The sequence below is a fragment of the Mirounga leonina genome, unplaced genomic scaffold, assembly GCF_011800145.1.
Source record: "Mirounga leonina isolate KUSES-001 unplaced genomic scaffold, KU_Mleo_1.0 Mir_176, whole genome shotgun sequence".
NCBI lineage: Eukaryota > Metazoa > Chordata > Mammalia > Carnivora > Phocidae > Mirounga > Mirounga leonina.
Genome location: NW_023270454.1, coordinates 30,255,617 through 30,271,871, shown reverse-complemented (window position 1 = coordinate 30,271,871; position 16,255 = coordinate 30,255,617). Strand labels below are relative to the sequence as shown.

General features: G+C 40.3%; 1 non-coding gene across 1 annotated transcript; it reads left to right on the top strand.

Annotated features, from left to right (window-relative positions):
• Positions 1-2,361: 2,361 nt before the first annotated feature.
• On the top strand, positions 2,362-2,559 carry LOC118022589. Its single transcript, XR_004682516.1, has one exon. It is a non-coding gene; the product is annotated as a U2 spliceosomal RNA (small nuclear RNA).
• The last annotated feature ends 13,696 nt before the right edge of the window (positions 2,560-16,255 follow it).

Below are 16,255 nucleotides of genomic sequence, written 5' to 3'. Positions count from 1 at the left end.
CTTTAAAAAATAAAAAAAGCATAAAACACAATGTCTCTTTATCAAATTTTTAAACAGACCCTGTTTGATGATAATTTGTCTTCTAAGTTTGTAAGTTAATTAAGATTCAAAAAATATTTTCTCTGTATACACACCTACAGAACCAATGGAAGAAAATGTAAACGTGACTAAAAGGTATATAGGAACTCCTTGTATTATTGCTGTAACTATTCCATAAGTTTGAAATCTTACCTAAATAAAAGTTACCAAAAATGTAATTTCACAGAGAAATTAAATCTTCTGTGATAGATACTCTAGGCCAGCCTACAAAGGCTCATTAATTATGGAATACTTTAGGGATCTTACAATGAACATACATTTCCATGATAGAATGTATTCAAAATTGACAGTGTGGATGCTAAAAAAATTAAGGAAACCCTTTTTTCTCTCTAGCTTATCCACTTTGGAGGGTAGCAATTATGGAGACATTTTCAGATCCAGACCACTGATGGTAGCCAGGGACAGAGAGCCTAGAGGGTAAGTTTTCAAGGAAAGTAAGCAAACCAGCAGCTCTGAAGTTAGGAGTGAAATTGAGGATGGAGGAAAGAATGGACAGAGAGGGTGTATGACAGGGTTGGGGGCTGAGGGTTCTGAATATTGTTGCCAGGTTAACTTTTTGAAAAAGTAATGTGGGTCCCAAGAGTGCTTCCCAATCAGCCTGTTTTTCCTAATTCCCCGGAATTCCAGGAACTGTTCCTTCTGTTCTGGTCTTATTGTTTCCATCCATGGCTTCTTGTTCCTTCTATATCTCAAAAGAAAATGATTTGTGCTATTTCCTGAGTTTGAACACACAGATATGAACATAAAGGTGGCGTGTCTGGTATTGGAATTTCATATTATCTAAAGGCCATTAGTCCTTCAGATCCTTTGGTGGGAAGGAAGGAAAAGTTGCTTTAACATTTTACTAACCTTTCCTCCAAATACTTCATATTGCCAGTCATGCCCAGGCAGACCCTTCGAAGCATGTCCTATGGTTAAGTCAGAAGCAGTCATAGAATGGGGAAGGGTGTTCTATGGCAGGTCTAGCAAGTGAATGAGGTGAACAAAGGGGACTGTTTACTCCACATAGTGGGTCTGGGGGTTAGACATGACTCCCTGAGACTCCCCAAATGGGAAAGTGCCCAACTGGAGCTTTACATGCAGAGCCCCAGTGAAGTCTGGGGCTATATAATGCTTTAAAGTAACTTTCAAATTGCTGTTAAAGCAACAGTTGATAGTCCCAAAAAGAATGGGTTAATGAATTATTGTAGTAGTTTTAAGTGCAGGGATTTTACTTGGATAAATCATTATTAAAAAGTGAAAAGGAATCTCTCACACATCCTCACTGGGGTGCCTTGATGGATCATGAACCTTTACTGAATAATAAAGCATAAAGTGTGTTTTGCCTGACTGCGCAATTTGGTGCTACTTCACTCTTTAGATGCTGGACCTGGAAAGTTAAATAAAGGCAGATTTGAAAGGTAGAAGGATTGGGGGATATGATGGGTGTATGAGATGGGAGGGCGGTCACTGGAAGGAGCTAGGCCAGAGGTGTTACAATTCCTATGTTGACGGACTTACCATCCTCTGCAAAGCAAGAACACAATGCTGCAGAGACCATAGAGAAGTGCAATCCCCTTGTCTAAATACAAGCTAAAAGCAGGGCAAGCTCGCTTTATTAAGCTGAGAACACCAAAATGTACTTTAATCAAAGTTTACAGTGTTAAAATGTACATTTGTGGTTAGGATTCTTCATAAAGCTTGGGAAATCTTCGCATTCTCTAGTGAGACAGAGAAGAATCACTCCTGTCCTGAAGAGCATAAGCTTATGGAAGTAATTAGTCCTTCATCGTCTTTGTTGCACTCAGATTCCTTTTGCTCTTAGTATGTTTGCTTCCAGATTTTAGACAAAGTGCAGCTTCCTTTTAAGTGCTCCTTTTATTATGTTGATGATATGCACTCATTTGGTATTCTTACTTTCATCCACTTCAAACATTTTACATTGTGGTGCCAGCTATAGATTTCCTGTGAAGCAGCTTTGCTCTTAACCTGTCACACCTGCATCTGTTGTGACTATATCTCACACAATCTATACTCTTTTTCATCCAAAGCTATTCTCTTACCTATGCCCAATTCTATTCAGTGCCTGCAAAAATAAATAAATAATACTATTTTTTTAAAATAGTATAGGATCATAAATGCATAGATTCTCATTTCAAAAAATAATAAAAATAAACTAAGCAAATGGAGAGAAAAGGTGATATTCTAAAAGCCAGGCTCCTTTTATCATCAGAGCAGACTCTTTTTCCACTATAATGAACTTTGTTTCAGGAAAAGGTTAATATCACTTTTCGGCCTTTTGGCTAAGATCAAGTGTAGGTAGTATCTGTTCTTATCAGTTTAATATTTTGGATTTAAACACTGGGATAAAAATCAGGACAAAATTTAGATGGCAGGTCTAGGACTTCCCAGATATTCTGGTGAAGATTTTGGGCAAGGTGGTGCTGCCTTTCAATTTTTTAGTATTTAATGTCAAAATATTACCTTGCAAATAAACCTTACAGATTGTGAAGAAATTTGCTTGGCAAGAAATGACTTTGCATAATGTCCAAATCTTAAAGTATCTGCTAAGATGGTTGTTTAGTCTGAAATGTTGCCAAATCCATTTGTATCGAAGAAAGAACTCTGAGGTAGTCTCACAGAAAATTAAAACAAAGCGAAACAAAAATGTTGCTACAGCAGCTGGACAATCCGATGTATCACACAGCAAGAATAAACGAGGCAAAACTGAAGCCTTCTGGAAAGTTATAGTGATAGTGGTCACGGAATTCTATGCATTCAGTAATAGTGATGCCCAGTGAAGCAGGGATATGCAGCATCTAGGCACTGTTCAATCACAATTAGCTGCCTTCTTCCCCAAATAAATAGTGTCTTGGAAAGTTGAAGTGAATAAAAATATATTAGTATTTGAGAATGTACTATTCCTTCACCTCCTCCCACATGTTAATTACAGATGGCTTGCAAAATCTTATGACAACTTGATATTCACTCATCTAGAGCAGTGTTCTTCAATCTTTGGATTCCTGCACACCATTAGTAAAATATTTTAATGCACTGACACTCTATTATAAATACATAAGCACAAATGTAAATATTATTAAGATTTATGATAAATAAAATGTGCTGCCCTCAATCTGATATACGATGATATAGTGGTAAAACTTATTTTATTTTTTAAATGAGCACAAATATAAATAAAAATTCTAGTGTTTTCTTCACTTAGCCCCAGTGAATCATCTTTATATTCTACTTTGGAAACTGCTACAATAAGCTAGTGGATCTTCATTTTCACTTCACATATCACTATAAAAACTGGATAAAAGATGAAAGTACAAAGCATCACCCATCCTAAAATGTGCATATGACCTTATACCCTAAGACTTATCTGTATTTCCAGAGTTTCGGAGGCTCCCTGGATTCTAGTGCTAGAACACCACAGTGCGGTAGCATAACCCTCAAACTTAAGAACTTATTATCAAGAGAGGAAAAAATGTAAATACTATTTGAAATGCAAAGTGTATAACTGGGAAAAATCAGTAACTTTTGCTTTAGGTGTAACCATTTTTGATTTTTGAGGAATAAGGGGAATTAGTTTATTTGGTCCTACTCTGTGGAATGATTCATGGGGCTTCACATACAGGCAACTAAAGTTTTCTTTTCAGCAAATTTTTAACATATAACCTATTTTTCTCCAGTTTTTGGTAAATGTGCATTGCTACAGGTATCTCATTTTTTTTCTAATGTAAATATTTCTTTTCATTTTTCTTCTATGTAAAATAGAATCAGCTATTGGACCTTGCATTGAAAACTTGCTTGATACTAACAACACTCCTTTTATTATTACTGTCACAGTTGCTTTAAATAACACATTTATTTTGAGTTCTGCTTCTGGCAGAGTTGCAAAATCTATCAAAAAGTTATCCTGTGTCTAAGCTTGTTAGATATTGCTGCCACATAAATATTGTAATAAAAGTGTTAATAAAAATCTTTTTAAAATTTAAAATGAGTGCTGTTTAAAAAGAAAAAAAATGAACTGTCGAGTCAAGTAAAAGCAATGTTGTTCCAAGTCATGCAAACACATTTCTCCTGATGTAGGTCTTGCTGTTACCGATATAAGAAACCTCCAACACAACAGTGTGGAAAAACAGGACCAACAACTGTTATCCCTCTTCAAAAATTACTGTCAAATATGGCACTAACATAACCAAAATACATTTCTTTAGATATGTAAAGCTCCTATTTTCAATAAAACTCATATCCAAGGTTTTCAAATCACGCATAAAGTCAAAATTTTTAAAAATAACCTAAACAAGAATAAAACTGTATTCTGCCTATCCAAGTGTAATGGTTAGTAGTACAAGCTCTGGGGACAATCTGTCTCAGCTACATTCCACTAAAAAAGCAATTTCCCATCACTGCCTTTGTAGTTCGTAGAGAAACAGGAGTATGGACTGCCTTTGGTCTACACTATCTTTTCAGGATGTTTGTATAGGAAACCACTTTAGAAAATCAAGATGACATTTCCTTTGAGCAAAAAGGCAAGCATATTTAGTGACCGTTATAAAAATCTGTGTTCCTGAACTCAGGGCTTCTTTCCTATAATGAGACCCATTTTATGTGCAGGGGTCACTTGGTTCTCTTCACATTGTCGTGCAGCAATTGGGGCCCAGCGGTGCCTGGGTGGCTCAGTCAGTTAAGTGTCTGCCTTTGGCATGGGTCATGATCTCAGGGTCCTGGGATGGAGCCCTGCATTGGGCTCCCTGTTCAGTGGGGAGTCTGCTTCTCCCTCTCCCTCTGTGCTCTCTCTCTCAAGCTCTCTCTCTCAAATAAAATCTTAAAAAAAAAAAAAAAAAAAGAAATTGGGGCCCAGGGAACCAGTACAAGATCAAGCTGATACTCTCTGTCTGCTATCATAGTTGTGAGAAATGAAGTCTTTAGTCTCTGACCCAGGAATTTTGTGTCTTCTACCAGCATCCATGAAATTGTGGCAGTTTAACTTGTTAATTTGCAACTGAAGTAAAATCTCACTCCTCATAGCTATTGACAGTTTTGGCAATGAGAATGGGATGCTGACAGAGACATGGCTTCCTGGAAGAAGGATTATGAAGGTCTTGTGGGCTGATTAACAGGATTTGAGCGAAGAGTCTGTGGGAATCGGTGACAAGCATGGTGACCAAATCATACGTTCAGCAGGGTGATGAATGGTCCTCCATTTTGTTGTTTGCTAGTGAGGAAGAATTAGGGAGGAATTTTTCATGTCAAGTATCAGAAAGGAGGCTCAAAGCCAGTTGCCTGAACAGTGGCTTAGTTGCTGCTTGTACTCCTCCAAGTGAGAAGACTTTCCCAATCAGGCTGCCAGCCTCAAGTCCACCTCATTATCCAAACTGATGCAAAGGTCAGTCCTGGTTAAAGGAAATTTACAACCCTCTTTAGACAATAGTTACAGAGGTGTACATTTACATTCAAAGCAAAGGAAAGAAATCTGCATGCCCTATGCGCATGAATCAGGTGAATCATTAAAATTTCAGTTAGTTCACTTGGGAGATGAGTGTGCTAGATGCACAATGCTTGTTAAGGTAGAATGGCAGCTGCTGGGAAGTCTTAAGACTTAGCCCTTCCTACAGGCTTTCATGCTAACCTGAGATCTTCTCAGAGATGACGGTTAAAGTTCTTGAAGCTCTTTCCAATAGTCTTGGCTGCCATAGGGGAGCTTGGTTCTTTTGGGGGGGATTTCCCTGAAACAGACAAACTCTCATGGGAAACCATAGGAAAACAGTGTTACAGGTTGAATGTGTTACCCTAAATTCATCTGTTGAAGTCCTAGTCCCAGTACATCAGAATGTGACCTTATTTGGGAAAAAGGTCAGAGCAGATATACTTAGTTAAAATGAGGTCCTATTGGAGCAGATAGACCCCTAATCCAATATGACTGATATCCTTATAAAAAGGGGAAATTTGGATACAGACAGGGAAAATGCCATATGAAGATGAAGGCAGAAATAGAGGTGATGCTTTTACAGGTCAAGGTATACAAGTTATTGACAAGAAAAACTAGAAACTAAGTGAGGGTCATGGGACAGATTCTTCCTCACAGTCTCATAAGGAACTAACCCTGCTGACACCTTGATCTTGGACTTCTAGTCTTCTATACTGGGAGACAATAAGTTTCTGCTGTTTAAGCCACCTAGATACTTGTTTCAACAATCCTAGCAACTAATATAGGCATTAACCTATATTTGGACCTTTAATACCCTGAATTAGATTTACATTGTTGACCAAAGTGGCTCACTGGAAAATGAGAGGCTGACATAGAGGAATTATTGAAGTCAGACGTGCAGCCCCAGAAAACTCCTCTGGACTTTGCACTTAAATTAGGGAAGAATTTAAGGATATTTTCTTAGTAATGGTGCAACAATTGCCTCCAGATTAAAGTGATCTCCTTAAAAAGAAGTTGCTGCTGTCCACGTCAATCGCTTGTCAGCTAAAGTGAGCAAACCCCATGCCCCCAGTTGGAATACAGTGTTGCTATGTCTGCTGAGTCAAGGTATCCCCACCTGCTAGAGTGCTGTGCAGGTCAGACTTCGGAAGCTCATTTTGTTAAACCATGAGATGCCGCTATGTGCAACAAACTAAAAGCAAATGCTCCTTGCTTAGTGGATTAGAGCCATTCTTGCTCTCTTTACCCCTTTACCCATCCTTTCTTCTCTACTCTGACCTCAGCAGCTTTAAGGAGAAAGACAATTACGAGTGACACCAAGGTCTCCCTGCACCCATGGAGAATCAAAGGTCATAAGCACCTATCTAAATGTTTGAGGTGTGGGGACCTTTGGGGAGGGGTAAGGAAGGAAATCAGAATGTAATACCTATGTTGTACACAAGTCACCATCCTACCTGGCCTTGTTGGAATGGGGCAGTGAATTCAATTAATAGAATTTAGGCAGAAATCATAGTGGAGAAGGGAAGCAAATGTGCCTTGTGTTTAGGGCCTTTTAGGCTAATTCAGTGCATTGTTGTCACATCAGTATCTGAATGTATATTAGGAATTGATGTGTTATATGCTCATATTCCCCTGTACCCTAAATGCCAGAAGGAATTCTCCTGATCAGTAAGAGCAGCATGTAGGTAAATGCTAGTAACTTTGGTGCCCTGCAACGTTAGCCACATCTTTGAGCTACAAGTCTTTCCTCTGATAGTTTTAGTGATTACAGCCTCTGGTAAGAGAAGTCAGGCTTCCCCAGAAGTCCTCTTTGAGGTTTAGACTTATTGCCTCCCTGAAAGAGCTACTAAACAACTCCTACTATCAAACCTTTATTAGTCTGCCACTAGGCTCTTGTCAGACTGAATGCCTTACCCATGATGGTCTTGAGACCGTCCAGCCTGATATTCCCACTTCAGAGTAGGTTGACTCAGACTCGGTGATTAACAAGGTGGGAATGGCTCACAAGTCTCACTTGGTAAATAGAAACAGGATGTTCAAGCTTGCAGCTAGCCTAACCCCAGTGGCATCTCAGCTTTCCATGGGAAAGTGGCAGCTATCACTGTGGAGAAACTTCATCCCCTACTTTGCTGCTTACAGCACAGCTCCCGGCTCTGCGGAGCCTTGGTCCACAGAGGTTTCCTACATGTCCAAGCCTGGCTCACTGACAGTTCAGCCAAACTAAAACCCAGTGGTGCCCTGGTATAGTTTTACTTATTCCTGGGTTGTTGCTAATGTCCTAGCTCTTTGAACAATTATATATTAGCAAACTAAAGATACCCCTCTCTGGGGCCATGAACAGTCAGAACAAATCACAATTGCTGACTGATTCATGTAAACGCCTGCGATAAGGACCTATTCTCTAAAGCTATGGAATGGAATGCAGAGACTGAATGAAATTGCCCCATTCACATTTCCACCACCACTACCCTGGATCCATCATTGTAGTGAACATAGCAACACACTCACCATCACAGGCCAGGCACAACAATCTGGTTCAGACCTTTGACCCCTTCGTGAAGCTATCAGTGGTACATCACCAATGTTGACCCTGTTTTTGGATCACAGTGTTGCATTCCAGCTGGATTAGCTCATTGCTGTTACATTATTGTAGCCCTCGGAAATAAACTCTGTATTGTTTTAGCTTTCTTGGAACATTTACAGTCTAACAATGGTGTACGTTTAATTGCAAAAGCTACTCAACAATGTGCTGATACTCAAATTATTCAACTCCATGCTTCCTACCATCCTCAAGTACTTGGATCATGGACCACTAGAATGAACTTCTCAAAAGTTGACTAAAATTTTTTTGACTCTACTCCCATCACCTCCTCTTGGTTTACACACCTTAATAAAGAAGTTTGATTACTGAATGCAGTTGTCTCAAGAAAGGAATAATCTCTTCTAGGCTGCTTCTTGAGTAATGAACAGAATGAAAGGGATAAGGAGCTGCCAAATAGACCTAATTTAAAACTTCAGGACTTTGCTCTGACTTTTCCTGGGCATGATCTTCTTTCTGTTCATAACAGAAATCCCAGGCCAGCATGGCTTTCCAGCCTCTGGGTTGGCAGCCCAGATACCATGGGACCTAGAAAATGCAGACTTAATTTGCCGCTTGGATTCCCTTGTTGGGTTAACACGGTCCTAAATCATCAGATGATCTCCTGATTGAGTATAATTTTACCAAGTCCCCACATAGGCCAAAGGGAGGAATTCAATCAATTTTTCTGAATTTTAATTAAAAATGCCCTTGTCAGGGCACCTGGGTGGCTCAGTCGGTTAAGCATCTGCCTTTGGCTCAGGTCATGATCCCAGAGTCCTGGGATCGAGCCCCGCATCCAGCTCCCTGCTCAGTGGGGAGTATACATCTCCCTCTCCCTCTGCTCCTCCCTCTGCTCGCTCACTCTCCCTCTCAAATAAATAAAATCTTTTTTAAAAAAATTTTTTTTTAATTAAATAAAAATGCCCTTGTCTTTCACCATCTAGCCTTTGTAGGTGAATGGTCTGGGTGAAAATAGGGGAAAATTTACAAAGAAGTGAAGTTACAGCTACTAAAACAGATTCATGGTGATGAAGGAGAAGCAACAACCCTGGCCCCTGGAGAGCAAACATATTGACCGCCAGGAAATGTGGCAGAGGGGAGAGTATTAATATCTTTATCATCCCTGGATCCTTCCTCATAAAAGAAGATGCTTTAGTTTGGTTCCAAACTGTATTAAATGCCTTAAATTTTGCTGACTACTGGCCTGCCATTTCCAATGAGACAACTCTGAACATGAATTAATTACCATTCCCTTAACATTATTGAATCCATCAGACACGGGATGGCTCCAGCACATGCATATCCTACACAAACTATCTTTCCCACCCCATTCCTATAGCTGTTGCTCAGTCATTCCGTGGACCTGATAAGTACCATTGGCTGATGGCATGGATCTTTAGGACAGGTTGGGCTAACTGTACTCAGTGCTTCCACAAACAAAGAATAGACTCATGTATACAAATTGAACCGGGAACCCCACTGTCTACTAGCTTTCTGGGAAGCAACAGAGGAGGCATTATCAACCTGTTTCCCCTGACTAAAGCAGGTTCTACTTGAGAGATCCCAAGAATGGTAAACAAAACGATTTTCTTTCTGGGGCACCACATGCCACCTGGGACTATACTCCTTGTGTGGAAGCACAGCATTAATTTTCCTTCATTCTGAAAACTCAGTGACTTGTACTGTAAGGGTATGGAGTAATAAGGAAGGAATATGACACCTTCAAATGTCTAATGCAGTGCCAAGCGTAGACGCCTGCAGAGGAGTACAGAGATGTCTCCAGAGTGGGATCGTCTTTGATTACCCAGGGAAGCTTCCTGGAGGGATAACTGACTAATTATTTATGCATACACTGCAAGCAGATGTCCTGGTGATGGGAGTCATACAGTTAGACTAAGGTGCAATAAAATTTCCCCCAACTTTAGCTGAAGTCAAAGTCACCATGTAAGCCCTCGAAGGCTTCACACCCAGCCTCAGTTTGCTGGTCTGGGTGATTATGAATGATGATAAAATTGCCCTAGACTTTCCCCTTGCAGGTCAAGGTGGAGTCTATGCAATCTCTAATCTGACCAAGGGCAGAAGTCACTACAGAAACTTGAGGAGAAAGCCACCTGGCCTTCGAAATTAAAACTGGTGTTTTCTGGGGCTTGTTCAGCTGTTTGGGTCTGGGATTCCGGGGCAAGGTTGAGGTCAGTATTCAGCATGGCTTCATTCTGCTGCCCAGAGTGCTGTTGATACTAGCTATAATTAAATGCTGTATGAGCCAAATTGAACAGATTTGGACTCAGTTCTTTCAATCAGATTAATCAGGGTGCTATACTTGTAAAATTCACCAGAAGCCAAGATGGTGTAGAAATTAGTGATGAATATTGTTGGGAAATAATTTTCCATGGACACCTCATATTTATGCATGTCTTACGACTAGAGTCTCTGACTGCCTTTTTCCCACACTATCTTTTTCAAGGATGTTTGTATAGCAAGCTACCTTGGGAGATACAGATAGTATCTCCCTCTGGAGCAAAGGAAGGCATACCTGCAGTCCGGGATAAAAGACTCAGGTTCGATAAAAGGCTGGAAAAATATTCATTTGGGCTGGAAAAATATTCACTGGCTCACTGCATTCCCCAACACTCCCTTTTGTCTTTAATGTACCTAATCTGTTTCATCACTCTTCTATTACCTACCCAACCCAGTGGGCTTTAGAGATTGTGGCTCTTCCATATTTCTCTAGGAGAGCAAACCTGTTTTATGAAAATTATGATAAAATGGAATGTTCACTGTATCAAAAGAGTCTTTCCTTTATAACTCATAGCTCATATTAGGATTTCATTAAATATCTACCCTTGATACATCTAAAAGTGATCTTATTTATGATCTTCAGAACTGTTATGTAGTTGTCAAGAATACAGTTTCTATAAAGTGAGATTAGTACTGTTGCTCTCATACTTCTGATATGAGATAGCTGTGTGTCATTATTTAAATTATAGATGGCACAGGGTGGTAGGTTTGCATCCTGGAGCTGGCCCAGTAGTACAGACATTAATAGTTGTGGGTTCAGTCCCCAGAGAGTGAGTGGTTGTGTCAATAACTCGAACATTATGACTCATGACAAACTTTCTGCCTGATGATTTTGAGACCAGATAAAGTCCCAGATTACACCTTTGCTTCCTGTTTACGGAAACAGTAATCCTCTTAACTGGAAAACTGGATTCTTTTTTTTTTTTTTTTAAAGATTTTATTTATTTATTTGAGACACATAGATACAGAGAGAGAGAGAGAGAGCATGAGCAGTGGGAGAGGCAGAGGGAGAGGGAGAAGCAGGCTTCCCGCGGAGCAGGGAGCCCGATGTGGGGCTCGATCCCAGGACCCCGGGACCATGACCTGAGCCGAAGGCAGCCGCTTAACCATCTGAGCCACCCAGGCGCCCCGGAAAACTGGATTCTTAACACAAGGGCAAGCCAGAGTCCCACACCCATTTGGATGGACAGAGTATAGGGCAAATAATGTCCTCAGCTTCCTGTCCTGCGAAGGTGGTTCATGGTACCGGAGGCAGAAGTATTACTAACGCGAACAATGCAATCTGCAAACCCTCAGCTCGTACTGTGTTATTTAAGGTAGGCTAACCCTCAAATAAACAAAACCCAAAGTGTTAGTAGCCCACGTGAGCTGTTTATCTTTTACAAAATGGGGGGTGGGAGGCGGGGTGACTTTTCATTAGTCATTCAGGGCCGGGACAGACAAAACTCTCATCTTCAGCAACACCCTAAGCATAGATACCCATTGGGCAGAAGGGGAAAGAAAATGGGAATGTTTGTACGGCAGGTTGTTATGTTCGGGCTTGGAGATGACATGTGTCCTTTCTGTTCACACTTTGTTAGCTTCAACTAAGTGACATGGCTAGCCTCACTGCAAGGAAGGGGAAGAAATTGATCACATGAGTGACCAGCGCAGTTCCCGGCATAAAGATTCATTGAGGACATACTTAGTACTGGGCAGTGTTCTGCGCTTTGTGCCACCAGTTATTTGGCAGTCCCACATGGTCAGGAGATTGAATGTTTTTGGCCTCATCAGGCCCATCTTCAGGTCTGGAAGCAATGTGGCACTGAGAGTAGGTGACAATGAAGGTAGAATCTTTTTTTTTCTTTAATTTTATTTTATTATGCTATGTTAATCACCATACATTACATCATTAGTTTTTGATGTAGTGTTCCATGATTCATTGTTTGCGTATAACACCCAGTGCTCCATTTAGTACATGCCCTCTTTAATACCCATCACCAGGCTAACCCATGCCCCCTCCCTCCTCCCCTCTAAAACCCTCAGTTTGTTTCTCAGAGTCCATAGTCTCTCATGGTTGGTCTCCCCCTCCGATTTCCCCCCTCTCATTTTTCCATTCCTGCTATCTTTTTTTTTAAAACATATAATGTATTATTTGTTTCAGAGGTACAGGTCTATGATTCAACAGTCTTACACAATTCACAGCGCTCACCATAGCAGCCATCAAAAAAAATGAAATCTTGCCATTTGCAATGAAGGTAGAATCTTAATGTGGCAACGCATGTAAGCCTCCAGGGGAAGAGCATGATGTACCCTCTTCCCTCTCTCAGAACAGGACAACGTTGATTACACTCTCTGGATTTTGTCCATCATCTGCTGAACCTACTGGACCAAGGCCCAGAACCTTTTATCTCCAGGGAAAGATGAAATGCATCTGAGTGAAGAGCAAAAAACACCCTCCCTATTATAAACCGGGGGGTTCCCAGGTGAGGGAGGTAAGGAACCTTAAAAAAGAAACCCAAATAATAAGTCCTATTATAACCTAGCAAAGGCAAGGAAATGTCTCTGATCCATAGATTTCTTATGTGGATAGTGGGCTTCACCACTCTTTGGCTACAGTATGGGTTATGAAGGAATGCTGGAGGGGTTCATTCTCCTTTAATCAGATGCCCTGGCCAATCATATCTTGCATGCTGGCTGCTTCCCACCCAACCAATTGCACACTGAGCGCAATTTTTTTCCAGGACAAGTTTTGCACTAAGAGCAGAAATCTTGCAGAACATCTGTTAATAGGAGCTCATCACCGCCAGAGCTGGAAAGAGTCTGTACAGAATTTTCTTGCAGCTGAAGCAACCTGCATAAGAATCTCTTGTAGTTATTTACAGGGTGTTCCCTGAGCATTAGGTGTCATTCCTTTTTAAACCCTGATACCAAGTGAGAGGAGACCAAGAGTACCATGCATTAGACTTCACCTGGGAGCCAGACAGTGGACCTCTAAATGTGTACTGCTTGCTTTAGAATCATTGGAGGAATGGGATGCTTGTTAAAATTGCAGAATCCCAGGGAAACAATCACAGACCTAACAATTAGAATAGCAGGATTGGGGCCCAGGGATCTGCATTTTGCACAAAATTCTCAAGAAATTTTTATCAGCATTTTCAATCCCAGTGATCTATTATAGTTCTTCCCAAAGGGTTGGGGTAACTGTTAAGGTTTACCCCTGGGTGGCAAGATGTGCTAACAACTAATATTTTTCTAACCACATGGATTGCTTGGTAAGCATTTCAACCCACAGGTCCCCTACTTCCTGTACCATAGTGATTTACCGAGGCAAGGAGCATGCAGCTTCCTTGGATTCTTTCCATCTTGCTTATTCCTAGCTCTCCAAGGTTCAGTAGGTTAGGGAGATGATATGCACGGTCTAGTACACTGAGTCTAGAGTAAAAGAGACCCCAAAATGCCAGACCATACACCATACACAGGGTTACATCTGTGACAAAGACTAAATGACAGTTACTAAGAATCTGTGCCAAGGAAACCATGAACCAGAAGATAAAATGGTAGAATTCAGACCTATAAAAGCCAATCAATTGGTTTATAGGGGTTTCACTGCATTTATTCTCAAATGTATAATCAGTATCTTTAGTGTAATCCATGATAAATAACCTTTTGATTTTTATTCACACACTCATCACTGAAATGTGACTCATCTCCAGAATTTTTCCCTACCCCAAGATGATTAGTTTCATATGTTGCTCCCCTTTTCTTTTCCCAGCCTTCTAGTTTCACTGCTGGCTTTTTCTCAAGCCTCATTCTCAATTCTCAGGATGAACTACATCCCTCTATGTATTCCTGATGTTGAAATGCAATTTAAAAAATAGAAAAATTAATTAGTGTTGGGAAACAGACCAAATATTTTGGTAATGGTGGAAGGAAGATTTCTAGCTCTGAGAAGACTGGCAGGAAAAACCTGCAGACCCTGTAAGGCACCTACCAGCACAAAAAGCAAAGATAATTTTTTAGTTCCCCAAGTCAAAAACTGTAAAATAATGCCATCTGTCTTCTTGTAAAAAGGAAAACTCCCCAAATCTACATACTTATGTAATATTTACAACTGACTCAAATCAATAGCTTTTGGATCACTTCTCATGCAGGAAATAAATAGAATTACATGTAATTGATGTTTTTCCCACTATTTTTCCTGTCTTCTTTGTGATTCTGTGAATTACTCAGTATTCATATGTTTCCTTTTTGTGTTTAAGTCAGCCACAGCTAGTTTCTGTTGCTTGCAATGCAGAACTTTGACTGATGGACAGACCAAAAATTTCTGTGTCAATTACTTCTGGGGAAAGATCATTCTTTCAAAGAAGGCTGTGGCTAACCATGGGAGGGGGGCCCATGATCCTAAATTAATTATAAGCTATATCAGTGTGATCCTTTTCTCAGTGAAACATAACAGAGCCAACAGGAGAAGAGATCGATACATATAGTAATAGGATATGCAAGGAATAGAGTGGGAGATTTGCTACTATTACTGACATCTCTGAAAGATTAGCATAGAAATATAACTTATAAAAAAGAGAGAGAGAGAGGGAAACAAATTCATAAGAGACTTAACAATAGAGGACAAACTGAGGGTTGATGGAGGGAGGTGAGTGGGGGATGGGCTAGATGGGTGATGGGTATTAAGGAGGGTACTTGTTATGATGAGCACTGGGTGTTGTATGTAGGTGATGAATCACTGAATTCTACTGCTGAAACCAATATTGCACTGTATGTTAACTAGCTAGAATTTAAATAAGAATTTAAAAAGAAAAAAAAGAAATATAACTTATAGGTCTGTCTTAGCTTGGGCCATTATAACAAAATGCCATAGACTGGTGGCTTAAATATCAGACATTTAGTTCTCACAGCTCTAAAGGCTAGAAAGTCTAAGATTAAGGTGGTGACAGATTCAGTTCCTGAAGAGGGCCCTCTTCTTGGCTTATAGATGTCTGTTTTCTCACTGTATCCTCACATGGCTGGCCTCTTCCTCTTCTTATAAGGACACTAACCCCCTCTTAGGGACCCACCCTTATGACTTCACCTAAACCTAATCACCTACCAAGGGCCCTGATACTGTCACATTGGAAATTGGAAAAGGCTTCAACATATGGATTTTAGGGGACATAAATATTCAGTCCTTAACAAGGTCTTCAAGAGACCTCAGAATTTAAAAAGAAAGGATACTGAGAAAACTGTATTGGTATCTTATTGCTGCTATAACAAATTACCAAAAATTTAGTGGCTTAAAACAAAAGGTTATTGCCTTACAGTTCTGAAGGTCAGAAGTCCTAAAATCAAGGTGTCAGCAGGGCTGCATTCCTCCTAGCAGTTCTAGAGAAGAATCCATTCTCTTGCCTATTTCAGTATTTAGAGGCCACATGCATTCCTTGGATCATGGCTCCTTCCTTGAATCACTCCCACCTCTGCCTCTATCACCACATCTTCTCTGACTTTGATACTCTTGTCTCTCTCTTATAAGAACCTCTGTGATTATATCAGGCCTATTCAGAAAATCCAAGATACTGTCCACATACCAATATCCTTAACTTGATCATGTGTACAAAGTCCCTTTTGCCATATTCACAGGCTCTGGGGATTAGGACATAAACATCTCAAGGAGAGGAAGAGGATGGGGAGGGGAGGGTATGATTCTGTCCACCACAACATATCAAATGTTACATATGTGAGAACAGCCACATCACAGTTCAGGACTCCCTATTTAGTTCATAGTTCTCACTACACTACTGTACCACTTTTTTTTCATATGGGACAACTATTGGCTTCACTAAAATCACCTTTACCCAAGTTACACTGGAGAAACCACAGATTTCCAAAGA